At 37.6% G+C, this 11,880-nt stretch overlaps 1 non-coding gene across 1 annotated transcript; it reads right to left on the bottom strand.

The window, feature by feature from the left end:
• Positions 1 to 8,599: 8,599 nt before the first annotated feature.
• Trnar-ccu lies at positions 8,600 to 8,672 on the bottom strand. The gene has a single exon. It is a non-coding gene; the product is annotated as a tRNA-Arg (tRNA).
• Positions 8,673 to 11,880: the final 3,208 nt, after the last annotated feature.

The raw sequence follows: 11,880 nt of genomic DNA, 5'->3' as shown, positions 1-11,880 counted from the left end.
TTCAGCACACATGCGAGCGGCCGCTTGATTGCCGCCAATTGTCGACAATCAGCGTCAATTCTCCGCGCACCCCCCGCACCCGCCGTGCACACCCCGCGCCGCTTTCACTTCTCACCGGTACAATCGCGAACACAACATCTATACTAATATAATAAAGCGTAAACACACACAACTTCGTTTAGGAGGATGTCAGCAATCACTGCACATTTTTAAATAATTATTTATTTAATAAAAATCATGTGGGAATAGAACCATAAACTACAAGCTGCCAATTTTAAGGAAGCAAGGTTATTATGGTAACTATAATTTAGACATTTGCAATTGAGAATTCGACAAATGTAAACAATAAAAGTTTTTATATTTCCAAGCGGACGAAGCCGCACGGAAACAGCTAGTTTTACATGAAAACAATGATTGATAAGAATGTCCATGTTATTTCCTTAGTTCCTGTGACAACTACCGCCCGCTGATTAACAAGTCCAACGGTAATTTTATACGATGTAGGTAACATTCAGTTAACGTTGGCAAACACAAACATACCGTGCGATCGTCTCACGGCGCGTTCTCGCACGTGTTTTACAAAAATATGCGCCGCGCAAATAAATACAACGCAGACGGCTTTTGTTTATTATCAGAATGTCGAATTATGCCCCTAATATAATTGTAGGTGTTAACTATCTTATGAACATTGTAAAGAATGGGTTCCTTACAATTTAATTTAATTATTTCACACTTTATAGACTAGATCATATATTTGATTCTACGTCAATAATATTATAACGTATCCTTTTTCTGTCTAAATGTTTTAGATTTCACAATAAGAATAATGGAAATTCTCGAGAACAACATTTTTAAAAGATAATTTGCCGACAAAAACACATTTCAATGTACAATTCAATACTTAATCAACTACAGCTTTCGTTTTATTTAATTTCTTTACGGAACCCTAAAAAAATGAATACACCTTTCCCATAAATCACGGGATTTCTGCGCAATCATAATATTTACACAATTTTACATGTAGCTAGGTTATACAGTTTTTAATATATTTATTATTTTTAATAGCCTATAAACGAATATAGAATATTACAGAGAAAACAACCTGTATTGAAGGTAAAAATTTGTGTTTACTAATAAGCAAGTTGGATATAATTAAATCGTTTTATTTCAATTAAATGCTACGTTAATAATCGTATTCGCAATGATTTCCTCGTCACAACAAAGGTATATCGTTGTTTGAGGATAAATCGTAATATTAAAGGTTTCCATTGTGTCTGACGAAGGTATGTTTGTTCGCACCGCGCCACCTTTCAACTGAATCTGTCTAAATAACAAAGATTATTTTGTTAACACGTTAGTTTGTTACCTTCAACTATGCTGTCTCTAAGAGAACACTAGAGTTTATTTGCTTTGTTGTACCCAATATTTTTGTTTACATTAATGGTTCTGAATTACATTTCTTAAGTAAAATATCTTAGTAATTGAATAGTGTATGTTGGCAGCATTTTTGCTAACCACACCAATAAACAAATGGACTGTCAAACAATGTGTTATGTTAATTTATTGCTGTGACAATATTTCATACAATTTACCACCCTTTGTTGATCTGCATACATATGTCTTGTAATATGTATAACTTATTTGGCGATGTCTTCTTTCATTTATAAGTTTAATACTTAGATTTATGTGACGTTATATTATAACTTATGTTAGCAAAATGTAATTTGTTTTAAGTGTCGCCTCTACGTTTAAGCAGTAATAATCTTTGTACTTAATTCGGCAACAAAGGCTCGGTTGTTTCGGGCAGCGGCGCGCATTGTCCGCTCCCTCGCCGTTCTATTGTTATGCCGACAATCTTCAGTACACCTACAGTCCTTCAGCCCTAGCGGCGGACAGTCCGAGCGAGGGATGGACGCCTTCCCAGATTTGATACGTAATTTTCATGACAATGTCTGAAGGTATTCGAAATGTCTTTACGAGTATTGGATTTCTTTTTAATTTAAAAAGTAACTTACTGAGAAATCTCACCGACATTCAATCATCAAGTCTTTATACAAGATTTAAACTATACAACAGTATAAAAGCAATTCAGTACATACGGGTAAATAATTAGCATGTGACAAGTGACAACTTGATCTCACCAACATCCGCGATCTTCACATGAAAGGGGTATCGTAAATCTGTACACTGAGAAGTTTGTGAAGAAGGGATTTGAGAAAATCTTATTAACACTTTTATTTAAATTAAACTGACAATTGGATATTAGCTGAGTCGTTAATAACATGATTTTTTTTTGAAGTTTCTGTATTTTATTTCCAAGAGGAATACCGTCAAAGAAATAATGAGTTTGAAGTTTACTTTCTATCAGCTGTTTAATATTTAAAACTAATTGATATAATGTAAATTCAGCACTGGTTGGATCCATAAATCTTAGATTTACTATCCCTAGCCGCCAGGTGTCGTGTCGGTCTAAGAAGTGCGTCGTGTCTGTCGGCGACATGTCGCGCTAAGCCTTGTTTAGAGCGACAGGTGACCGTTCAGCAGATATATGAACCTGGAACTGATGTCGGAAAATCACATTGCAACTAATCCTTAGATGAATTCTGCTCCAGCGCCGCCGCAGCTAAGTCTTGTCTGATTTAAGTGACATTTAATGCTTACAATTCGCCGGTCCTTTGATGGATGTGCGACATCGCATCCACGCTGCATATCTCATAATTCGTAAGTAATTTTGTACCACTTGTCTTCCATTGCCATTTACCATATTCCGAATTTAGAAAAGATTAAAACTTCAAATCGATACATAAACTTTTTAACAAAAATTTAATTTGATTAAAATTTTGCCATGTAATTGTTAATATTCGAAAGCTACAGTAATCAGTTGAGGCTCGCAGCTCGCCGCAAGCCGCGCCCGAGTCATAGATCATTAATTTGACGGAGGGATTAGTCGCTCACTCCATTACATCCCACCTCGTCCATTGCAACAAAGTCATACAAATAAACAGTCGAAGAGCGCGCTTTGATCTGCGGCCGGAGTGACGGCGCGGCTCTTACGGCCCACCGTTAACTTGCGCACGTCAAAACCCTACTATTTCATACGCTGACTTAAAAGCGGGCATCGCTTTACGACCAGTATAAATAACGCGCACGATTTAAGGGCGCGCGCGTCTTAGAACGAGACTGAAGGGCCCGGCCGCTGTCACTTGGTCAGGTATACGCGATCGCAGCTGGGCAATAGGGCCGACGGGGAATGCTCCGCCGTGTATCAATCAGTTTAATATGTATTGGAAATAGACGCTTTGTGGTATTGCGTATAACAGCAGTATAGAATGTTACTTTACTTTTATGGATATTTTCTAAATGATTTATATTTCAGTTGTGCTATGCGATCGTACCCATATTTTCTCCTAGAACAAATGACTAAAGGAAACTTAATGTCGCGGACAATTTTGTTTTCCAAATGAGCTTACCACGCAATAAGTGAGCTAGGGCAGATAGAATGATAGTTTGCCTCATGTTGTACAGCTAGATTAGTTCATAGATGAACATTCTGAGTATTACGACAGCCAATTAGTGTAACAAGTGACCCGTGCGAGCGCCGACCAGCCGCCAGCTAGCGCTGCCCCGCGACCATTTGGCTAACGACTGCCCGATACGAACACCGTACCTTTCAATGTCTTACAAAGTAACACGCCAACTGTAACCCGCTCGTTTGTATACTACGCTCGTAGTAAATCAAACAATCAGTTAAACGGGCGTGCGACGGCAGCGCGACATACTTGCGACTGATTCGCGACGCGACGCAAATAGTACGCGTGATGGATGCGGCGACGGGCTAATGGCGTGCGCCAAGGAGTAAATCTAGGATGCTGGTAGTGAGGGATTGCGGAGGTTTAATTAACACATCTCAGGTACGCACACGCACCTGTCTTGCAATCAATTTGCGCCGCGCTGTACCGCGACGCGCGCAGGTATAAATATTGTGAACGTGTCTCACTCGCACTGCTCCTCGCCGCGCCGCATTGGTACGCCGATAAATTAAGTTTAATGTTGTTATTAGCAATTACGTTTATTATACCATACCGAATATACGACGAGATGCGAAAATACGATTGTCTAGTGGCCTAACTCCCAGCCAGTATATCTAGACACGTGAAATCAAATCCCAAAACGCGTGCCAACATTCGTTTACCTTTTTAGAAGGTTACATGTTTTGTCCGGTAGCTGGACATTTTCAATAACAACCGTTCGGACTATTGACTGGTGCATATTGAACTGTATTTTATCGTAGTTTTACAAAACAAGAAACAAGTTTGAACAACAAGCGGCATCAGTCACGTGACGGGCGAGTGCGGGGGCGAGTGCGCGGGGCGGGGGGAGGCACAATGCGCCGCGCCGCCCATCCGAGCACTGACAGCTCTTTGTGTCAACAACAACACGAAATATTGTGTCCAGCGCGCGCGGACGTGTTTCCTGTTGTAAATTATTACTATCGAAAATAAAATTTTATTGCCATTTCGCTACATTGTATTGATTTGTGTTGAATGCTCTCTACATTTATTTGCATGTCGATTCTAAAAATATGTCATAAATAGTGGGGACAGGAGCCCGGGATATACTACCTTATGTCCTCTTTTACAATTGTATTATAATTAGTAACAAATTATTAAATATAATAGGTGACATATGAATTAGAGGATTGTTGATCTGCAAAGCTATTGGAATAACTCATTAGATCGCAGCGCTTTGTCAATTTCTAGCCTCGTGCATAAGAAAACTAAATCAGTTTAAGATAACACGGCCAGTGCGTGTAACTGATGGGGTTATCAAAGGGGAATCAAGTGGCGATGCATCATATCCGCCGGTCGAATACATCATAACACGAGTTCTTTTAACATGAAACACTAGCGGTGACGCGCGGACTCAACTCCTCAAAGCGCGGCCGGCCGCTGCCGATTTGTCACCTGTCAGACCTGTACCTTAATTGCACGACTTCTCCCCTCCCCCCAGCGCCCCTCCCTTGGGACACCTTGATTAAACGTCCCGACTATTTATATAATACTGGGAACTGGAGGCGATCCTCGTTTTGCTTTCAAATTTGCGTCGGCCGCTTCATCACGCAGCATTAGTGATGGCATCATAAAGTTGTTCATATCACCATCAGCTTCATATTAATAAATGCTGGCTACCTTTTGCATGAATGGTTCACGTGTGCATGTAGCTAAAACTACGAGCCAATTTATGATGACTAGAAATGGACCAAAAACTTTGCATTTGTAAGTTTGCTTATGGAATTTAATAGAAATGTGTTTGTACAAATTATGTTTTCATCTGCCATCGAATCTGGGAACGAGGTAATTTTACATAGCCGTTGGATTTACAATGTTTACGCAAGAGACGGGCGCGTGCTCGAGCGGCCAGGTTCGCTTCCCGGGTCGTAACTTACTCACAAATGATGCAGTTTGTTTTATATGGATTTGTGACCTAGATGTTCGTTACGAAAGCATCGACTGCTGCCAATGTCGGATTACAAATTTCCCACACAGATATGTTTAGTACGTGGTTAATTGTCCATTAAGCTAATAATAGCTACGATAGAATGATGTAAAATTATTAATTGTTACTCACAGATAAACTAATTTTGTAACGATGAAAGAAATTTTAAAATCGACACTAATTTTTACGTGAATCGAATACATACAAAAATACAAATATTTCCTCTTTATATTATTAATACAGATTACATTTTAAGCGTGGATGCGTGTCTTAAGCTGAGTATCCCATCTCATCACATAAGGTTTCAGACGTGCTAAACATTTCTTAATAAAAGAATATAGAAAGCCTCGTCTATCTATTTATTTTGAAAGGAAATCTCTTTTTCATTCAGACGAAGTCAAGTCGTCAGTCTTATTAGATTTAATAAGGGAAATCTACACAAAGCAGCTTTAATGACCAATTAATAACTCTGAGTGCGGTTTTAAGATTAGTTTTCATGATAGATGATAGACAATACCCAGCATTAAAAGTTCACATGCAACAGGTTTCTTCAATAGATCGTGATGTATTGAATGAGTTCGGTTGTGTGGCGCGTGTCATTTGTTGAACACTCAGCCCATCAATTGATGTCTTTTTAAATACAAATAACTAACAATATACATTGCTACATTTAAATATAACGAGAATCACTTTTTCGTTTTAAAGTTTATTTATTTTTAAAGTTAATAACGTTAGGTAAAGCGGCACTTGTGATTTGTTTGGACACACAAAGCATTTTCACCCACGTTCATATTAAAATAGTTATTTTAATTTAGTAGAAAAAGAGTGGTCTGTCATTTTTGTGACAGCTTTGCCATTGCATATTCGCGGTTAGCGGTAAAATTTGTTTTTACCTTATTTTCTTTTTTTTTAATAATAAAAATAAAATCTAAACATTTAGATGAATATTATAATATTTTGTGTGGATAGTCGTTATCGTCTATCGGCTCAAAACATTGGCATCACATCAAAAAGTAATTGCATTTCGTCTACATTTTTAGCGAGTAATGACATTGTACGTCATACGTCAGTAGAAGTAAAAAGATTGTAGACAGGCGCCAAATATCCATTTCTACTTTCATAACTTACCTATATTTTGCTATTTTTTTATAATTATACACTTTGTTCTTAAAACAATATTCACTGTTATTCGTCTTAGGGACAGTAGCTAAGTAACTAGTTGACCAAAAAAGCAAAATACTCTTAAAACTGATAATTTTATAGTTTGTTGTAAATTATTATAGTTATTTGAAGAAGGACCTATTGACATGTCTATATTATGACGATGTGAAAGACAAAAATGATACAATCATAAAAATCACTTTATAGCGCCCACTCGGGGCGAGCTGACAGGTACGAGCTTAAAATATTGAAGTGGTCTTTGATTATTATATTTACGATAAGTGTAATGGCATGTAGATAGGTCGTTAGTGTAACAGCTATAGGTTCGGGTTTTATTGCCGTGAGATATATGCGTACAGTTCCCAGGGGCGGTGATGCTAAAAAGATATCAACAGGTGACAATTTGTTTGTAGACGGGCAGCAGAGGAATGAAAATTTATGTCAATACGGCAGCATTCTCGTTATTTTACATAGAGCGTTAACAATCTATATCTGTCTGACGGTAAACTGTTCTAGAATGATCTTCGAGTCATCTTTGAAAGGTGAGAAAGAATTTTTATATTCCTGTCTCATATATTCCGGATTTAGTTTCTATAAATTACTATTTTTTGATAAAGATTGTTCTACGGATATATTATTATTTATGTATACAAATATTGCCTGATTATTATTGTGTTAATTTCGCTATTGAATGTTATTCTGTTTGGAGCAATTTACAGACAAAAAGTTGTAATAAATCTACCCGACAAATAGACGAGCACAGCTGAAGCGCCAACTACGAAATCATTAAATTATTAATTACTGGTATGCAATAAAAACTTAGAAATAGACTATTCACGAATTAATTCCCGGCAGGAGGCGGACTGGAAGAACTTTGTTAAAAATCATGTTTTTTTATAAGTAAAAAACATGTGTTCTTGATAAAAAAATATCCATTTACGATGACAAACGTTCTTACCGTACAGACATATACATTCTACTATCTCAGTCAACAAGGCAGTGTCTCCTAAAGCCTGCTACACACGTTAGATTTATCTGAACGATCCGTCTATTCAGATAAAACTGGTCGTGTGTAGCGTGTGTGTGCGGGCTTAAATGAAACATAACCTATCCGTAATTTCGATAAGATTTTATTTCAAATTAATACATTTTTCTCTAACTTCAATTTAAAACAAATCTATTTTTTCTAATAAATCCGGGTAAACATTTATAGTATTGCTGTCTACCACAATCGAACATTAAAGTACGATAATAAGCCATCATTGGATAACAACTTTAGATTATTTCCTTTAATAAAAACCTCAAAGTAGAAAAAAAATAGATTAACTCGCGTATCGATGCGTAAAGAGAACATCTCCTGAGTGATTAGGGACGGGAGACTCGAAGCGGTGCTATAAACAATCCCCCCGGAGGTGCTCGTGCTTCATTAACATACAAATGCCGCCAATTGCGGTCGATACGTAAATAAAAACTCAATCGGTACAACATTAAACGTAAGGTTTTTGCGCACCCTCCTGCCACAGAGTAAACAATATATCAGTACAGAGAGTTTTGAAAATGTCTTAATCGTTGATTCTTTATACGAAATAAATATTATGTGTTATTTATTTAACATAATTCTTATTAGACTAAAAAATATGTGTTACTAAGTTCATAACATAAACGTAATAAGTGAAACAATATGACCCTTATGAGTTTTTTGATAACTTCCAGAAAATTGAGACCCTGTCAAAAAATATTGATTTGTCTACATGTTTCATTAATCTATGACGAATTATTCTAAGACGCTGGGAGATATAAGACTCCTTAGGGAATCTCTGTGAGAGGCACTCGTTTGAAGTACCACCGCCGTGATACAATTGTTATAAGCTGTTTATCTTATTTTTTGTTATTATTAAAATACTTTTAAAAAGACAAACAACAAATGTAAAAAAAAGTGTATTACCCCTGATGGGACTCGAACCCACAATCCCCGGCTTAGGAGGCCGATGCCTTATCCATTAGGCCACAGGGGCTATGTGTTAAAGTTTGAAAATAAAGATAGCTTGGCGTAATGACATTGTCATTTTTTTAATTAAATAATTCTAAAATTGCTGTTTGCTTTAAATATGCAACACCATTTACTTGAGCCTAAAATGACCTAGGATGAATAAAATGCGATAATCTACGTTAAATTGCAGATCGCATGTACTATGGTCAGGTCTAACGTGACGTCACGACACGTGTTGTGAGAGGCGCGACATCAACTGCGTTTTAGTTTTATGTTGATAACAGGCGCGATAGCTGCCGGCCGGCGGATGCTCCCCACTACCCACTATCAATAAAATATTAGTTCAAAGACATTCTAACCGTTTTACTGCCGAGTGGCCATTAAATATTTTGAAGATGGAGAGCAATAAAACAATATCTATCCTGTAACAAGCCGGCATAGTTGTCCACATGTTATAAAGTTCGTTTTAATTGATGACGGGTTACGGCACGCAACTGTCTCTGGAAGACGTAGGAATGCGTTCCCAGAAAAATTGACCTTTGTGTCTGTGTAAATGACAAAAAACAATGAGGTATCGTACGAAAAAATATAACGATTGAAAACATTACAAATTAAACACGTCGAATAATATATTCTCTCGTCACCCCCTTGACGATGGTTGGCTCTATTCAACTATAAGTGGCGTCCATCGGAACAATTCTGTCTCAAGGATTTAAAAATATTATGCAATCGTTAGAAACAACGCGAATGCAAAAAAGAAAATACTTCACAAAACAAACGTAAAAAAGTAAATTAATGTTTCATAATTTACTACACTCCTAAATTATAGAGGTTATCGTAACGATAATTACAAGATAAACATTGTAAATCTGAGGAGAGCGCGACTTTACGGCCCGCCACAACACTTCTCTTACACTTTTCAATGTTTTTTTCTAGTATTTTTTTCATTCTGAGTAGACATCTGACAATCAAAGACAAAACTAACATGTTTATTGAGGAAATAAAAATTTGAAGTCGACTCAGGGTGATATACGAGGGCCGCCGGAGCCGGGGCAGGAATCACTGCCAAAGTAAAATAATATAATATCGAGAGCGAGTTTAATGATTCCGCGAAGATGCTCACCGGATCTAAATATCTGGAGATTTACTGCCCGTGCCCCAACGTGCTCCTCTACCCGCTCTACCACAGAGCAGCAAAACTTAGTAGAACCAAATCATAGCATTTGTACTGATGTCTATCTATTGGCCATTTAAGGTACATTAAAACGCTAAGGAAGCTGGTATTGTTTTTAAATCTTGTATACTCGGAAGTCTTTAAAATGAACGTTCAAAACTACCAGTATAATATTGCTTTGCATATAAGGCAATTGATTATGTTAGTTGTTTGTACTTTTGTAGACTGTGAATGTCACGCACGAGTATGACGTAAGAGGATAGTTCGCGTAATGCGTATAGCTATGAGAAGTTGGTCTTAATTATTTTGTTAGCAGCAGTGGTCCGTGAAGAGTCTGTGATGTGCCGACTTCTGAGGACGGACGTTAGCGGGGCTAATGATTAGACAGGTGCATCCTGTGCCACAAACATAAGTATGTATTGGAAACTATAGATGCAATCGTGATTTGATTTTTCGAATTTAAAGTTGGCGAAAGTCTTTCTGAAGAACTATTTTGTCTACAAACGTTTACACAGTAGTCATAAATCATAAGAAAAGATTCTTTGGCATTATTAGTGTAGTTTATGTTACCAGAAAATCTTACTCGTACCTGGACGTACAACTGACATCAACCTGTCATCACACACTCTATGACCTTCAAGATTCTCGCATTTGCAATGTCAGAGAAATACATAAACATTTCCCCGACGCTTTTTAATCAGCTTTATGTGATAAAAAATTCGCACGCAATTTATCGTCTACAGATTACAAAGAGAAATGGGATAGGTCAGTTTCTTAAGAATAATTCTTTTTTGTGTAGTTTATGGATAAAATCGCTGGTTTAATCAAAGCAATTACTATTAAGAGTATTTGATTTAAATATATAAGGAAATTGTTTTAATATTTATAGATGTAGCTTTAGAGAGTTTAAAAATTTTAAACTATTTAAAATTAAAAGATCATTAGTACGCTAACAGGTGTGTGGTAGCCAAGTCGGCGTATGCTAAAATACAAAAGAAAATGTGTGCCACTTCTGGATTTCACTTCAATATGGTTCGCTTATCTGTCACATCGTCGCGTTTCACTGAGCTATTTTTTAACGCGACGCCTCAGTGCGCCTCACTACACCAATTGGCTCAGTTGGCAGCTACGCAGGTTGGACAATTACATAAATCTTTTAACTAAAATATAATGAGCAGCTATTTGGCGAACTGCGTACATTCTTAACACGAAAATTACTGAATACCTGAGGTTTTTGTGTTACGTTCATTACTGTATCTAGTTAATTGACTGTACAATTCTTGCGTATAATATCTACTAAGTAGAGTCTACCTGTACCTAAAGATTGTACGAAAGTTAAAACAAATAAATAAAATGAGTAAAGAATAATAGAAGTAGGTATTTGAATGTAGTCGAAGCAGTTATCTTATCAATCTATTGGCGTTGGGGCGTTTATCTAACTCTTCAGTTCTGAGAACTCACCTGTGACGAACCTATCGCAAGAAGGTCTCACCTGAGTGCCTGTGGGGCGGCGAGTGGCGGCGAGTAGCGGCAAGTGGCGGCGATTGGCGGACGCAAGCCCACCTGAGCCTTTCGCCGCGCGGCCAATCGCGCTCACCTGGCGTGGAGGCGGAGCGTACCTGTGCATCCAAAGTAGACAATCAATTATGTCGCTACTATTGTCGACAAAGAGAATGATTTGCAGTTATCAATCGTTCTGTTGTATTCTTTATTATTGAAATTTCTTTGCCTGCTAATTTTCTTAAAAGCTGTTGATGCATTTGAAAATCCTCTGATGTTAAGATTACTAAATGCTTTTACCTCTTTTACAAAAAATCAAATCGAAAACAGAACCAAGTAAATTTTTAGTACCTTTGATTTTTTTAATTCGAAGATTTCGTCTCTTCCTAATGACAGGGGCGAGCCAACGTCGCATTTATTTTTTTCCGTGTAGCATAATGTAATGTGTGCGAGCAACAGATTACACGGTGTTTGAGCGCGCGGCGGACATCCGGTGCGCGGTAACGAGGTGCGGACGGCTCACCTGGCGCGATGCCGCCGCTCATTAGCAACTAGTGTA

This window comes from Papilio polytes, unplaced genomic scaffold (genome assembly GCF_000836215.1).
Source record: "Papilio polytes unplaced genomic scaffold, Ppol_1.0 DF823731.1, whole genome shotgun sequence".
In the NCBI taxonomy this organism is placed as follows: Eukaryota; Metazoa; Arthropoda; class Insecta; order Lepidoptera; family Papilionidae; genus Papilio; species Papilio polytes.
The sequence above is the reverse complement of the archived record's forward strand: the minus strand, read 5'-3'. Positions and strand labels throughout refer to the sequence as shown.